General features: G+C 40.2%; 1 non-coding gene across 1 annotated transcript; it reads left to right on the top strand.

The window, feature by feature from the left end:
• Positions 1-14,653: 14,653 nt before the first annotated feature.
• TRNAD-GUC (transfer RNA aspartic acid (anticodon GUC)) lies at positions 14,654-14,725 on the top strand. Its single transcript has one exon. It is a non-coding gene; the product is annotated as a tRNA-Asp (tRNA).
• The last annotated feature ends 264 nt before the right edge of the window (positions 14,726-14,989 follow it).

Here is a 14,989-nt window from a genome sequence, read left to right as displayed (position 1 = left end):
ACGGGGGGGGGGGGGGGGAGGGGAAGAGGTAAAATGAATGAAAGTAGAATCGCGGGTCATGGTTTCGAGTCTTTTGTTTTTTCTTTTCGAGGTCATTTTTATTATCATTATATTGTATTTGCAAGGTGAAATTTTTGACTTGGGAAACATATGCTGAATGTATAAGGGCCAGGGCTTTTCGTGCATAAAGAGCAAAAAAACACTGTGAAAATATTCACCTATTTAGGCATGCAGTAAGCAAGCAGTGCAACTTGACGGGACTACATTAAACTGAACTACCCACTTTCTACGCTCGAAGAACGTCTCATTCCATTATTTTTCTCGTGGCCCTACTCATTTGGACATAGAGAGAAACGAAGCTTTTTAAAGTTTCTATGGCAATTAAACGTTTTTTTCTACAATGTCCAATTTTTTTAGTCAGGTTTTCGCAGCAGTATAAATATTTTTGCGAAATTAAATTAAGGATATGGAAATTCTGATTTCACTTAATTGAATTTATTTAATCGAATTTTCAATTAATTTGTCCATATCCAGTCGCAAACTTAAATGACTCAGATTTCATGAAATTCTAAATGCAGGAGGGATATGAAATCGCTTTCTCAGAATAACCTGTAGTTGCATTAGCCATTGTGATCGAGCCGGCAACTTTTCCATCAGCAATTGGACCCAGAAAAACTTGAGTATTTAGATTTGAGGAGTGAACCACGGAAAATATCCGAAAAATACATTATGCATGATAGTGTGAAGGGTAAATGGACGCAGGGCGGAGCACCGGATGCGTTAATTCGGGGGATCTCTGATGTTTCTCGTACTCTGGTTGAGCATCACTTTATTATAAGATGGAAAGGAGCCAAGATTTGTCGATATTTAGGTACCAAAATGTATTGTAATGAAATGTTGTGCTTGACTGCATAAAAATGAACTTAAAAGTATTAGTTTCGCAAGAAACAAATTTGCACGGCTAAGGTAGAAAATATGCATAGGTATATTTGCGAACAAATTGCGGGCATCGGCAATCATAGTTTTTCTCTGCTTAGGTTTTAATGTGTCTCTTCGCAAAAATACTGGGGTTTACAAAACATTATCCTCTTTTAATTTTTCTAATTGGTTGGATAACAAATGCTGGCGCCCAATTATTTTGGCCCAATTTTAACGAGCCACCTGATATGGAGCTTTTATAATCGGTAGAATGCACTACCACCTCATTGCGCAGCCCTTGGCGGCTTGTAGAGTGCGCTGATGAAGTAACATTGTCCTAGACAACCAAGGAAAAACTCAAAATTCACTGAATACAACCTTAACCACGAATTTGGGTACACATTGGCTTGTGGATGATGAAAAAGGGTGAACGATGAAACGGGCTTTCGCGACTCAAGGATTCGACCCACTGACTCTGAGGCCAGCAGCAAGTTGATAAAAACATGATTAAGTAGTTACACTTTTCAATGCAGTGTTTATACTGTCAAGGAAATGGAAATGCAGCAATAAGGAAGCTCGAAAGAGCACATAATCAAGGTTTTTCCCATTGTAAAAGGCTGCACAGAAACCAATGCTCTTTCTACTTATACAAATATGCTTGTATGCATACTGGACATTAGTTTATTCTTACTACTTCTCAATTTATTCTTTGAGACTATCATAAGCAATACACGGAAGTCCCGGTCGTGATTCAAATACGGAAAGTTTTTACTTAGCACAAACAATTTTTGTTTTCACATTTTAGGCGCGGACTGGAAGAGAACGTGATTTCGTGCCAGGGTCAACTCATTTTTTTCAATTATGAACCACAGCATCAGGAGATAGATACATTTCTCTCTATCATTAAAACGTCTTTGGTAAGTGAAGACTAATCGTTTTTCACTCCTTAAAATTGTATTTGGCCCAGTCCAAGGCCTCCATGTAGAGTAAACATAAACCCAGTAATCGACCTTAAGGTTGATTTGGTTGGTGGAGGTAGAGTTCACCCAGTACTAAGCCCTATACGGCGTGTGAAATTCACACATCGGGGTAGGGGGGGCTGTGCCTTTCCCTGTGCCGGTTATGGGTTCCCAGGAAGATCTGGTACCCGAAAAATCATATAGTTTGGGTGGAACTTAGGGTGCCCAGAGGGGCTTTCCCGGAAATCGAACCCGGTCAGTAGTCCAACGCTCTACTCCTGAACTACCGCGACCCCTCCACAGAGAGTATGCCTACGAAAAAGGCAGAGAGAAACACACTCGTATGGCGGTGAGTACCAAGAGGAGCCCTTACCCTTCGCTGCCAAAACGGAAACCGCATGACTCTGAAAGATTCCGGCATTTCCTGGGTACTGATTTTGGTACACCGAGGTGGCTAATGCGCGAAGCAATTCAATCGCACTATATACGAAAACGTATTCAAGAATCATTTTAGCTTGTTATCACAAATATTCCATCGACGAAGAGCTGAAGTAATCTGGAAAAAAACTTTTTTAATGTTAGGGTCAGCTTAAAGGGAGGGAGACTTGCTTGAAAGGGGTCGGGAGAGGGCAGGTCTTTGAGGATTGAGGAGGAGGAGGCGTCCGCGGGGGTGAGGATAACGCACGCACGCACGCTCATGTGCGTGAGGCACTGCAGGGCGCCCTCTTGTCGCCAAGATAGAGAACTGAAGAAATATGGCTGAGATTAGATAAGTCCGCCTTTTATCGCCTATTGACCTTTGGAATCGATAATTACATCAGTCGAGGATTCAATCGCCTCGCCCTCGAGTCACCTGGCTCAAGCCGGCGAGTGAAATAATTTCTCCAGCGCGGAATAAATTCATTACAGCAGTTATTATGCATTGAGAGCTAATATGTACGGAAGTGGTATCCTCAGTATTCGTGCTCCCCAGCCAGCATGCCATTAAATTCGCAACGCTTCCTGTGGAACTGCTTATGCACGGCGATGTGGTTTTACAGCTATATCGCCAACGAAATGATTCTGACAACTTAGGATGTCCATCCCATTCCAACTGTTAAGGTTCGTAAAATTGAATTTCAAATTTAGGTTCACAATGGAAAGTGGAATGAAAAATGATGTCTATTATACAATCACTTGATGGTTCATAAAAAGGAAAATTGATGCGTTATCTACGATGAAAGTACATAACAACAAAAGCATGATTTCTCCGCGCGCTGTCCTTACCTAGCCAATTTGGGAGTCCATGTTGTCAAGCATTTTAATTCCAATTACAAATAAATCCATCGGTTAGATACATTGGTATAGCGTTTCCCATGTGATCCGAAGATCATGTGGTGGCGTTATTATTTAAACTCCATTTGCGGTGCGAAGTAAGAAACATCTAAAACCTAATATCATTACAGCATAGCTGGAGCGCTTGGAAAAAAAGCTCTTTAAAAAAATGCCAATCGGTTGTCTTTGAGGTTGAAATACGCTTAGGTTCCTTTAGTTTTATGTCCTATCCGTCTCCTGATAGGTCTTTGCTCCCAATTAAAATAAAACCCTTTGTTGTTTATCGTGATACTAGTCGGATGTACGTATTATTAGCGAATGCCAGTTGGAGACGGTTACATCCCCGAAATTTTCTAAGACGAATGACAAAGAGTGAGAGAGCCATTATGTATTTATGAGGTCGCTACGATGACACGTCGGGAGGCCATACGGGTTCGGGATTAGCATTTGGGCCTGAGATAGTCTCTCATTTTTTCCTCGAGGAGCCATTGAGGTTCATCTTTCTTGGCGCCATTCCGTCGACGACGAACCGGCTTCATGCGTTTTTCAATTTTTTTTGCCCTGAAGTTCTCCTCTGTCGATATGTGAAGCGTTAATGATTGCGCTCTTTCTGATCCGTCCATTGTTCTGCACCGCTGTTTCCACTGTCGTTTTTTAACCACCCCTGACTCCTACTTGTTTCCTGCAGGTCACTGCGCATCCCTTTCTGTTTTCACTAACATCCGCGCCCGTCCTGTCCTTCTGGCAACCAATGGTACACACCCCTCGCTGTCGTTGCTACCCTGAAGCGAACCGCCGCGAACTTGGGAGGAAAGAAAGGCAATCATTTCAAAACTAACCGCGAAGTAAGGTAATGGAAGCTAACCTTTTGCCTGAGACGACGTGATTTGGACTACAAGCTGAAAATTTCTATTTGAAGTAAGGAGCCATCGCCTACGTGGATTACTTCTTAACGCGAGGTCGCTGAATTAACCAAAATGAATACTTATTCCATCAATTGGATCTCACTTCTGGGCTGTAATTATAAATGCTGTAGGGAACACGCAAAAACTCAAATTTTACATGGTACTCGATACCTAATTTACTGTATATGATTGTCCAATTAGTAGCCGAGGTCGTGTTAATGTGTTTTCCGCGGCCGTTATTTATCCCGGAATAGAAGGATCACGGTCTTTATCTCGCTATCACGACCCACAGTACCATTTTTCTCAAAGTTTTACATTGTTGTTATTGCGATCCACCTATAATCGCTTATGTTAACGCTGCGAATGTGAATGCTACGTGTGGTCCCGTAGCGTCAATTTTACTGAAACGGTGTTGACATCTACGTATCCATAGTGTTATATAACGATGGCGGGCACGGGCAGTATTACGAAGACCCACAATCGCATTCACGTATGCCCTCAGATTGTGCTTCAGGGAAGTTATTCTGGGTCTTGTTCGGGATTTGGATTTTGCGGTCCAATCACTCAGAGAAAAGGAAAACGCCTGTAATTATGTGATTAATGATTTGTAGCGTTGTAATGTGTCTTTAAAATGATTTATTTACCACGCCGAGAAAAATAGCTTGGGAATATGAGAATTACTCCTGCTGCCAGCTATATTGCGAATTAGAGTCACGATGGGCATATATTTCCAGAATTAACCACATATTACCACGATTTATCTCCAGCGAAACAAAGAAAACTCTCAAGAGCAAATTAATTATTAATGAAATTAAACTAAAATGCACAGAAATTTTTATTGTAAGTGACTTTGTAGCGCTCTATGACAATAGAGTGCTCAATAACAAAACAACTGTGACTTATATAAAATTATAGGAAAAGATATATAGCAAAACTAATACAATTTTTTCATTTAAAGCGCTCGTTATAACAGTAAAACAAATATTTATTTCAGATAATGAACACCTCTTGCTGTGGCGTAAACGGAGTAGGTTATGTAAAATATTTTACAATATCCAGCCAACATCATTAGATATCGACGTTAATTCACTCATCAAATACTCCAATTGTTTAAATTACCTATTTTTATTTATTAGTCACTTGATGAGAGATATAACACTAAATTTCATAAATGCCTACCAATGTATAAACAATTTCGATTCATTTACTTTGGATATCATTATAAACATTTTTGATCAATAACGCACACAGTTAAATTCTGGAAAGTGTCTTCAGAATAATATTTGTCCTCGCTGTAGCAAAAAAAGAATAATCTCTACTTTTCTAAAAATATGCACATTTCTATTTCTGTCTGTTAGGTCTTCCGTCTCTGCAAACGAAATAAAATAATGCCTATCATCAGTATCGCTTTCTGAATTTCCGAAGGGTCATATTTTTGGAAGTGCTCAGTAAGCAGTAATAGGATCTATCGTCCTCAATACATTTCTTTTAAACGTTAAAAATCTTCAGAAATCACAACGCGCGTCTGAATGCTGCTCCCAGAGCAATGCTACATGGCGATTGACTTCTCAACAACTAAATATTTTGGTAAAATTTTATACACGTCTTATAGCATCTCCTTGTGGTGGGACAGCAAGGAAACATGCTACGAATGTCCGTGTTAGATTTCGTGATTGATAACCGTTACAGATAGGTTGCGGTTTATCCAAAGTATTTTCCTATTAACACTTGTCCAAAATTATGTAATTGGAAATATAAATTTTCTCATTTCAATAGTGATACGTATTTCTTTGGGCCACTTTTCGGAGCAGAATTTTCTGACTTTTTTCTTTTTATGTACTAAATCTCTTGTCCGTCAATTTCATGCCGAGCAGAATGCAGTTTTCGTGGGGCCACATGAAGCTTAAACAATTTAACAGCCGAGTTCTACTCTGGAAAAGGAATTCTTATTATTTTCCAGAGTCCTCGAGGATTATCGAATCGGCAATTAGGGTTGCCTTGGGGTTGCATTTTTCTTTCCCTATACAGTCATTCCAACTTGATTGGTCCAACGCAATCGAATGATTTCTACTCCTTTGCATTCTTGAATTCCTGAATATATCGGATTACGATGACATGGTGTCGTTCAGAGGCGTGTCACGAATGAAGGCAAAGGTGACAAAAGAAGCGGAAGGCGCGCAGTTAACAAAAGATAGGGCGAGAGAGGGAAACACCCTGCGGTGCGACATGAGCGGCATCGCGGTGACATGCGGTCACAGGGGACAGTACTCGGGCCGCGTCCAAAAACCTCAACTATAACACTTTCGGTATCTCTTGGCGAAGAGGAAGTGACGCAGAAAAGACATAAAACGCGAAACAGGAAATGGTGGAAGAGACGACGCATTACTGGCACTTCCGTTGCAGTGGATGAAGTGAACAAAGGACTCTTTCTCGGTTATTATCGAGCTGGTATCTCGGTCATTATTGAGAAAAACTTCCCGGGATGCAGCTGATCGGGGAATCGAGGATTGCACCGCGACTATCCGCCGAACGGTATCCATACACTAAGTCCTTAGAGCACTCCCGTTTTGATTATTATTATTACACAAGACGAGAAGATTTTGGCATCATACATGCCGTAAAAGAAATAACACGACCGCACATTCTTCTGATTAAGCCTGAAGTTGTACACATTAATCGGATTTAAGGAAGTGGATTCTCGATAGGTTTTTTATGTAACCCGACGGTCCACGGGGGATTAAGATTGCCAGAATCCCTTCAGTTCTTAAGACTGGTCTTTTTAAAACGGAAAGGCGATTTTTATAAACGGTTTAAATGTGGAAATATGTTAATCGGGTCTTAAAAATAAAAAGGAAAAAATCTATGAAAAGGAAATCCAAAATTTTAATAAAAAATATTATGCAATGTGATGGGCACAGCATTCGAGCTGAGCGATCGGAATGTTCCGCGTTCAAATCCAAATTACACTTCCAACATCAATAAATATATTCCGAGTTATATGATTCACTTTTCATCCGACTTCATCAGGTTGGTGGATCATTGGCGATTAGTGAGAGGAGTTGGCCTCTCTACTTTGAGAAGGTGGTCACTATTTCATTAGCAGAAAGACAATTGGAGTAGCCATCCCCTGTGGCTCCAAGTTCATGGTTCTTAGTATTGTTTCATTTTCCTAAAATCAACGCTCTTTCCGGTTTTTCCCTCGTAAAAAGATACACTTCCGACGGGCCTGCGTGTAATACCAGGTAGCGGCGCAGTTCTACTCACTACTCAATCGTAAACAAAGCTATATCCGGGCAGATTGCTTTGGTTTGTTCAAACAATGAACAATATCCATTTGATAGAGGGAAGATTAAAATCATAACTCTTATATTTCTTAGGGGCATGGGGATGACATAAAATTTTACTTTGTTCGTTTATAAGTTATATACGCCTAAATATGATGTGTTTATGGCATTAGAATTTGCTGGAATCCCTGCTTGATGTGTAGGTCGGATTTTGCAAATTGAAAATTTTACAGGATTGTACGAAGTCCGAATTTAACAATCAACGCTACCAATTTTCGAATATCCGAGAATCCTTAAATCAGAATGTTGTATCAACAAAATGGATTTCCATGCTTTCGATCCGGCTTCAGGTAGTAGTATTTAGGGGAGGCGACCGACAGCTGAGGTAATTTGCGCCATAGGGGGTGGACAGGAAAGGATGAAGGGTGGAGAGAAACCCGGCGTCAGCATTAGCCTACTCTTTACGATGCATCATGATTCCTATATAGCCGCTAATGCTGTGTGAAAGAGCATCTACTTCGCGTTCAGTACTCCGCATGCATAAGGGGCAACAAGGGTTTTGAGCAACGCAAGAGAGTAAACACGCTCAACCGGTCACTCTACCACGACGTTCTCAGCCTTGATATTGAACATCCTTAGACAGAACCTTTGGTCGAGAGAAGGCTAATTGCAGCTCCGGAGCTCTCGATCCTTCTACGTATTCTGCGACCTAAATCAACTGCCAATTGGTCACCAGGTTAAATAAGAGATATAGTTACCCCCACTGGCAGGCTCAAGTACTCGTTAGTTCTTCCTTCGGACGATACACGTGTGCGTAACGAGATTAGACTCCTACTTTCTTATTCCAGAAAGAAAAATTTAAAACTTCACTCTAAAACACACATTACTGCATCACATAGATACTGCTTGTATAATATGTGTGCTAATATAAGTTCAAATACATATTTATATTGATACATAAGTGAATATTTACACATGAAAAGCTTGTACCTAAACACCTGCCACGCATCCTTGCGGCGACCTGCATAGTGGTATGAGGATGTTGATGGACTAGGCATTAAATATCATCACTGGGTGGTATGGGGTTTTCTTTTTCTCTGAGTAGCTACAGGTACTATCCTATCCGAACACCTTGCACCTGTTTTTTGAGGGATTCGGTAATTTATCTTTTTCTATTAATTTTTTAAAGTAATTGTTGCTCGTTCTATCCTTACTTAATACACGAGAAATAGCTAACTAAAGCAATTTTTGTCGTTGTTTAATGTATCTCTATAAACGGTGACGTTTCTCCTTCACGAATTTGACACACTTAAATTTTTCATTGCCTAATATGAAAGAAGTGTGTTATAACAACCGGCCCCTCACGTACGTTTCTGACCGTAACTCTTTGGGTACTGTGCATGCCTAATGTAGATGCACCCCATGCCATAGATCTTGCCTAGCCGATGGCTTGCGGGGTAGTACTTGTCGCAAATTCCATCATTATCGTGATATCATTATCACACCGTTTTCCGCAAATTTCCGCATAATGGTGAACATATTTATAGGGCATCGAACATTTCCATAGGTAATTATTTTTCTTGCTTAAAATTCGGAACCTCGAAACTAAGATACAATATCGATAGTATTCAACCCGAAGGATCGTTTGATAGGTGAGGGTAGAGATCAACTAGCACCAAGCCCAATGGCGTGTAAAACTTAAACATCGGGGAGGGTTGGGCCAGTTCCTTCCTCTTTGATTTCCTAGGAAGACCTGGCACTCGAAAAATCACATAGCTTGGAATAAATTTTAGGTACCCGGAGGCGTCCCCGGGAAACGAACCCGGTCTCTTAAGCCGGTAGCCCAACGCTCTGTCCACTGGACTACCACGTTCCCCAGTAAGATACTTGTCTTACGAATAAATGAACTTCCAAATTGCCGTTAAACACCAAAAAACAATCTAATGGTTGGTAACCTCACACTCCATCTCCCAACAGCGGCCTGCGGCGTAAGGTAAGGTACACGTGAAAACTGTATGGTTCTGCCGGGCATGATAAATGGCGCATAAAAAACTACTAACCCTTCAATCATTACCTAAAATGTGCTTTCCGTTTTTTTTTATCTGGAGCTATAAAAATAACTATCGGCATGTTCTGACGCGGGCTGGTACTATTTTCTTCATTAGCCGGATATGTTAAATCATTCCTTAAATGCACGGCTCGTAACCGCCACTCTTTGCCTACTATGAATATGATGTTGATACATATCCCGCCACACATCTTTCCGGGAGCTTGCCGGGTAACATGTAGTTGCAGATGGAAAAAAAAAATTCCCAACGCAATCGGGTCACACCTACCTAACATTCAAAGAGGATTGATAATGGCTTCAGCATTTGATCACCACCTTAATAACTAATATCAGGCCACGATTACCTATTGCATCAAGCAGTACCTAACGCCCTATAGGATAGGCGGCATTCCGCAGCATCGCTTGGGTGCATCGGAAACCTCACGCGGCCGTGATGCGACCTTAGTTTGGTATCCGCCCTACCGTTGATACACGGCAGTTCGCATTCTGGCGATGATAATGGTCGGGACCCAAATAATAAGTCCCGGCCTAGAAATATGAGAGATTTTTTGTGTATTTCATCGTTGACTTTCTGAAACCCAGTATTTTCTGGTCTTGGCTTTTGTTGATTGAAGAGGGTGCCGGGTCTCTCTTGCGCCTAAGACGGTTCTAACAGCTCCCTGTGGAAAATTCCGTGCTTTTGCGATTGATTAGTATAATTCTTACGCTGAACAAATAGATTCCTGGATCTAATATCCATTCTGAAAACGACCTCTTCCGTTTAGATGACCACAAGCTGTCACTTGGATCTCCAAAATGGAGACTACATATTCTTATCGACTGTGCAAGACTAACAGAAAGTCACATGATGACGATCTCCGAGTAAAAATGTTCGTGCATCCGAAGAAGTAATGGATGCCTGGAAAGATGAAGATCTTCGTATTTACTTTGATCAAGTATCTTACAGAATAAATGATGCATCAATTAGTTTTTTGCTCACTGTTACGATGAAGACAGACGAGTGAAATGTGACAGGTAATCATAAAAAAAGAATACTCAACGACTTGAAAGTAAATTTCATAGAAGAGAGGGGGAGCTCACCGCTTGCTATCAATAAGTTCCACGACTCGTGAAATGAAGTATTCACGGTAGGGGGTAGTCGCTTCTTGACATTGTGCTGCCTTTGATTTACCAGATAAAAAGTAAGACTTGGAAATTTACCCATCGTTGGCCTTTGGTTAGCAGTTTCTCAACCTTTTGATTCATACTATGTATCATAGTCAGAGATTAATTGAAAAAAAACACATGATTAAAAAAATATAAGCAACAAGAATGTCACATAAGCTTATTTTGCCTTAATTTCCGAATCTCGATTCCCAGTCTTCGAAGAAAGCACAGTTGTAACACTGAGAGGAATGCAGATATAAATCTTCAAACTTGGTTGCCTAGTTCAATAATGTTTTTCCTGGAATATAAGGTTGAAACTAATCTGATCCCTTATCGCAAGAGGAAAAAATGGAATTTTTAACCTGTATTTTATACAGTTTATCTCAACATTTTTTTATATTTATGAACTCTCACACAACAGTACAAACGCAAGAGAGATACGTTTGTAAAGCTAAAACATATCGGACCTGCCGCAAATTAATGGAAGATAAGTTTTCTACGATTTAACCTTCGGCCTGTGAGTAACAGAAAAAATTAGTTTTTTATAGCACTAATAAATGCCTCACTACCTCGCTTCTAACGCTGCATTCGAATAGGCTTCAAATCAACCTTGTTAGAAACCTCTATACCAAGAGCATACTTAAATTCGTTAACACTTAAGCGAATTCCACTCTTTAACTCCTCATTCTGTTTCCCCAATACTTTTCAGCAATGTAAAATTTCCTGTTAGTTAATTAATTCTACAAATTACGAAAAAATGAGCTTCAATAGTCATTTACTTCCTTCAACCCTGGAATTAAAGTGCGGAATGCGCTAGTTAACATTAACGCACATCAAAAGTGAAGGACCTACGCAAGGAGTCACTGCTCACCTTATCCAGCCACGCCTATTTTCGGGTAAGTACAACATCGTTATTCTGGCGATGCAGGATACATGGACAATAATTAATCGTCCGTGGTTATAAAATATTTGTGGCTCTGAGAGTGAGGAAGTTGACAAATGGAGCTGAGGAACTCAGCCAGATTTTCGACGAGGAGAACGTCACGAGTTTTCGTCTGCCCAAATACGTAACTCTTCACCTCAACCTCTTTCCCCATTCACTTTCCATCCGCCAACGTCGCTACTAGTTAGTCAGCTGTTTTCTATTCCTCCTCCTCCTCACTCAACCCTTCTTTGACGTAATCAATGTGACCTTGGCACAGTGCGCAGCATAGTGCGACTCTTGTTTCCATCCGAAGAAGAGTCGTATTCAGAGCCTAGTCTTGGTCTTACAATTGTTTCCTTCAAATTGCCGTATTTTTCTGCTTTCGTGCGAATCCAAACGGGTACACGAGCTCCGTTTACTTTTCCATGCAACCCGTTCATGGTAACGTCAGGATTGACTTTGATGGACAAGAATGGTTTGCGTAACTAAAAGTTATATATTCAAATTCTCCAAGTTCCATCTACCTTTTCTACGGGTGGAAAGTACCGAAACCGCCATAAATGTTGCAACGTGTTGTGGAAGTAATGACCCGCTCTTTACATGTGATTCCTTAACCGATGATTAGCATGTAAAATAAAGTTTTCATACGTTCACCACTTTTTATCCGCTTCCTCGAGCGACGGGCACGTTCATTATTCCAAATCGAATTCATGACAAAGAGGTTGAAGAATCGAGCCTATTGATAAATATTACTTCGAGAACCGGAACACACTTAGGAAGGTATTTGAACAAAAGAGCTAGACCATGTTAATTTTACACTGAACAGAAACTTTATGGGAACGTATAAATTAATTTATAGAGGTTCAGTGTCTTACAGTTGGTTAACTCTAGGATCCATTAAGTAATTTGACGGTCAGAAGAGTAAGAACAAAAAAGTGGCCGTTCGATAAATGGACGCAAAGAAAACCGAGAACAAATAATCAAAGGAAGCCAGGGCTTTCTCGGCAACACCATCGGGTCATTAGGATCCTTCTCTGTATTCATGCGTTCGTCACGTCATGCATGCATGCCTAAAAACGCCGCCCTTACACTGGATAGTGGTTGGAAAGTCAGGATTTATTTTTGAGAGAATGATACATACAGAACACCACGGCTGTCACCTAAACAATGCGGTTAACTTTCTCGCTCTTATGCTTTCAAAATTATGATCAATATCTAATATTTTTTTAAGTAATCTACCGGTTAAGGTAGGTTTTTGGACTGACACAACTACCAAACAAATATTTTATTACTCCTAACAAAACACAAAATCAATCATCCTACTCTATATCAGGTCCCTCTTCATCTCTGAGTACTTCCTTCCTCCCTTCATCCCGTCCAACAACCCTATCCTGTTCCTTCCCTTTCCTCTTTTGCCCAACATTCTACCCTCTATCACAGTCTTCAACATCCCACTGCCGGTCAACACCCCCTTCATCCACTTTTCCTGCCTCCATAGGATTGCTCCCAACAAACCCCTCTCTTCGCCCACCATACCAAGTACTTCCTCATTTGTTTTCTTCTCTGTCCATTTCACCTTCTCCATTCTTCTCCACACCCACATTTCAAAAGCCTCCAATCTACGTCTATCCTCCTGCTTCAATGACCACGTTTCCGCTCCGTACATAGCTACGCTCCATATCAAAGTTTTTACGAGTCTTTTCTTAACATCCTTACTCAAAGTCCCTGTCATCAACTCCCTCCTCCTTGTGAAAGCCTCTTTGCCTAGCGCAATTCTTCTCCTTACGTCCCTACTACTTTGACCGTGTTGGTCCAAAACACTACCGAGATACGTAAACTGTTCTACCTGCTCTAGTTTTTGCCCTCCTATTCTAATGTTAAGCTTAGCGTTTTACTTTCTAGAAAATCGCATGACCTTTGTTTTATTAATATTGATTCTCATCCCATACCTGTCGCACTGAATTTCCAATTCACTAAGCAATGCTTGCAGCCCCTAATATCTAATATATACATATATATTATTTGGGTCGCTGTAGTCCAGGGGGTCCCATAGACTACTGCCCGGAGGGTCCCAAGTTCCATTCCCGGGCAAGTCTCTGGGCACCCACCCAAGCTATGTGATTTTTCAGGTACCAGATCTTCCTGGGAAATCATAACCGGCACAGGGAAAGGAACTGGCTCCCTTACCCTGTCGTGTGAATTTCAGAAACACTCCGTCGGGTTTAGTACTGGTTGAACTATACCATCACCAACCAAACCGACCTTCAGCTTGAATACTGTGTTAATGGTTTATGGTCTATATAAATATTAAGGGAGTTGAAAGTTTATCGTCGTCTATGCATTCAACTCCATTTTCGCCAAATTCATAAATTTCTTTCTCTTTATGTGTGTGTGTGTGTGTATATATATATATATATATATATATATATATATATATATATATATATATATTACTCGTACTCTATGTGCACACAATCTGTAAATTGGATAATAGAATAGGAAAAGTTTAACAAATTAAGTAAACCGCCGAGCATTCAAGACATTCGAATAGGAGAAATTGATGACTACTTAAATTTTCCCTTAAGTAGATATGAAACTGAACCACTGGCCATTTAATAGGAATTAAATTAATGAACATTTTATTGAAATTAAGGATCAGGAAAAATAGAAATGCAGAAGCCGGTCATGACTCAGAAAATCTAGCATTTATAATGTATCCAATATTTTAGCAGCACCGATCACAAATGCATTTTAAATTCAGTAATTTTTAGATTTTTTCTCAGTAACAATAAATTTCTCATTGACGAAAATATTGAGACGTATGAAAATGTCAAACTCATTATAAACCCAATAAACGGAAGTGCTTGTCTAGATATGAACCTCTTGAAAGTTAAACACCATCAAGTGGAATAGTTAGCATGCCAGAATGTTCAATGTTAATATCGGAAGATCCATGTAATACGTTTATAGTATTTCAGCCAACAAAAACAATTATGTTCATAAGCTTTGCCACTCCGTTATTTCTTACGTTCCAGTTATATGCCAAGTGCTGGGCAATCGTCTGGTGATGTTCCCGAGGTGCACTGTCAAGCACAGAATATGATTATCTGTTGCAGTACGCATCTTTCTATAAGTCCTCGGTAGTATAGTGGTCAGTATCCCCGCCTGTCACGCGGGAGACCGGGGTTCGATTCCCCGCCGGGGAGTTTTTTTGCAACGTGGTGAACATATTAGTTGATTAAACTTTTACTTAGGCTCAACGGTGTTTATAAATCGCTAATACAATGCCATTTCCCATGCGTTATTTTTGCGAGAGATGCGTTGTTGTTTATTAAATCAGAATTAATAAAAAATCATATTATAATAATTTTAAAAGCCTTCAATTTTGCATACGAATTTGAATCGTCTTTTTCCTTTTGATAAACATGTGTATTCGTATTGATTGTCTTTTGATAATTAAGTTCTGGTAA

This window comes from Hetaerina americana, unplaced genomic scaffold (assembly GCF_022747635.1).
Source record: "Hetaerina americana unplaced genomic scaffold, ioHetAmer1.1.p SCAF_5, whole genome shotgun sequence".
Classification (NCBI taxonomy): domain Eukaryota; kingdom Metazoa; phylum Arthropoda; class Insecta; order Odonata; family Calopterygidae; genus Hetaerina; species Hetaerina americana.
This window is presented reverse-complemented; position numbering and strand designations above follow the sequence as displayed.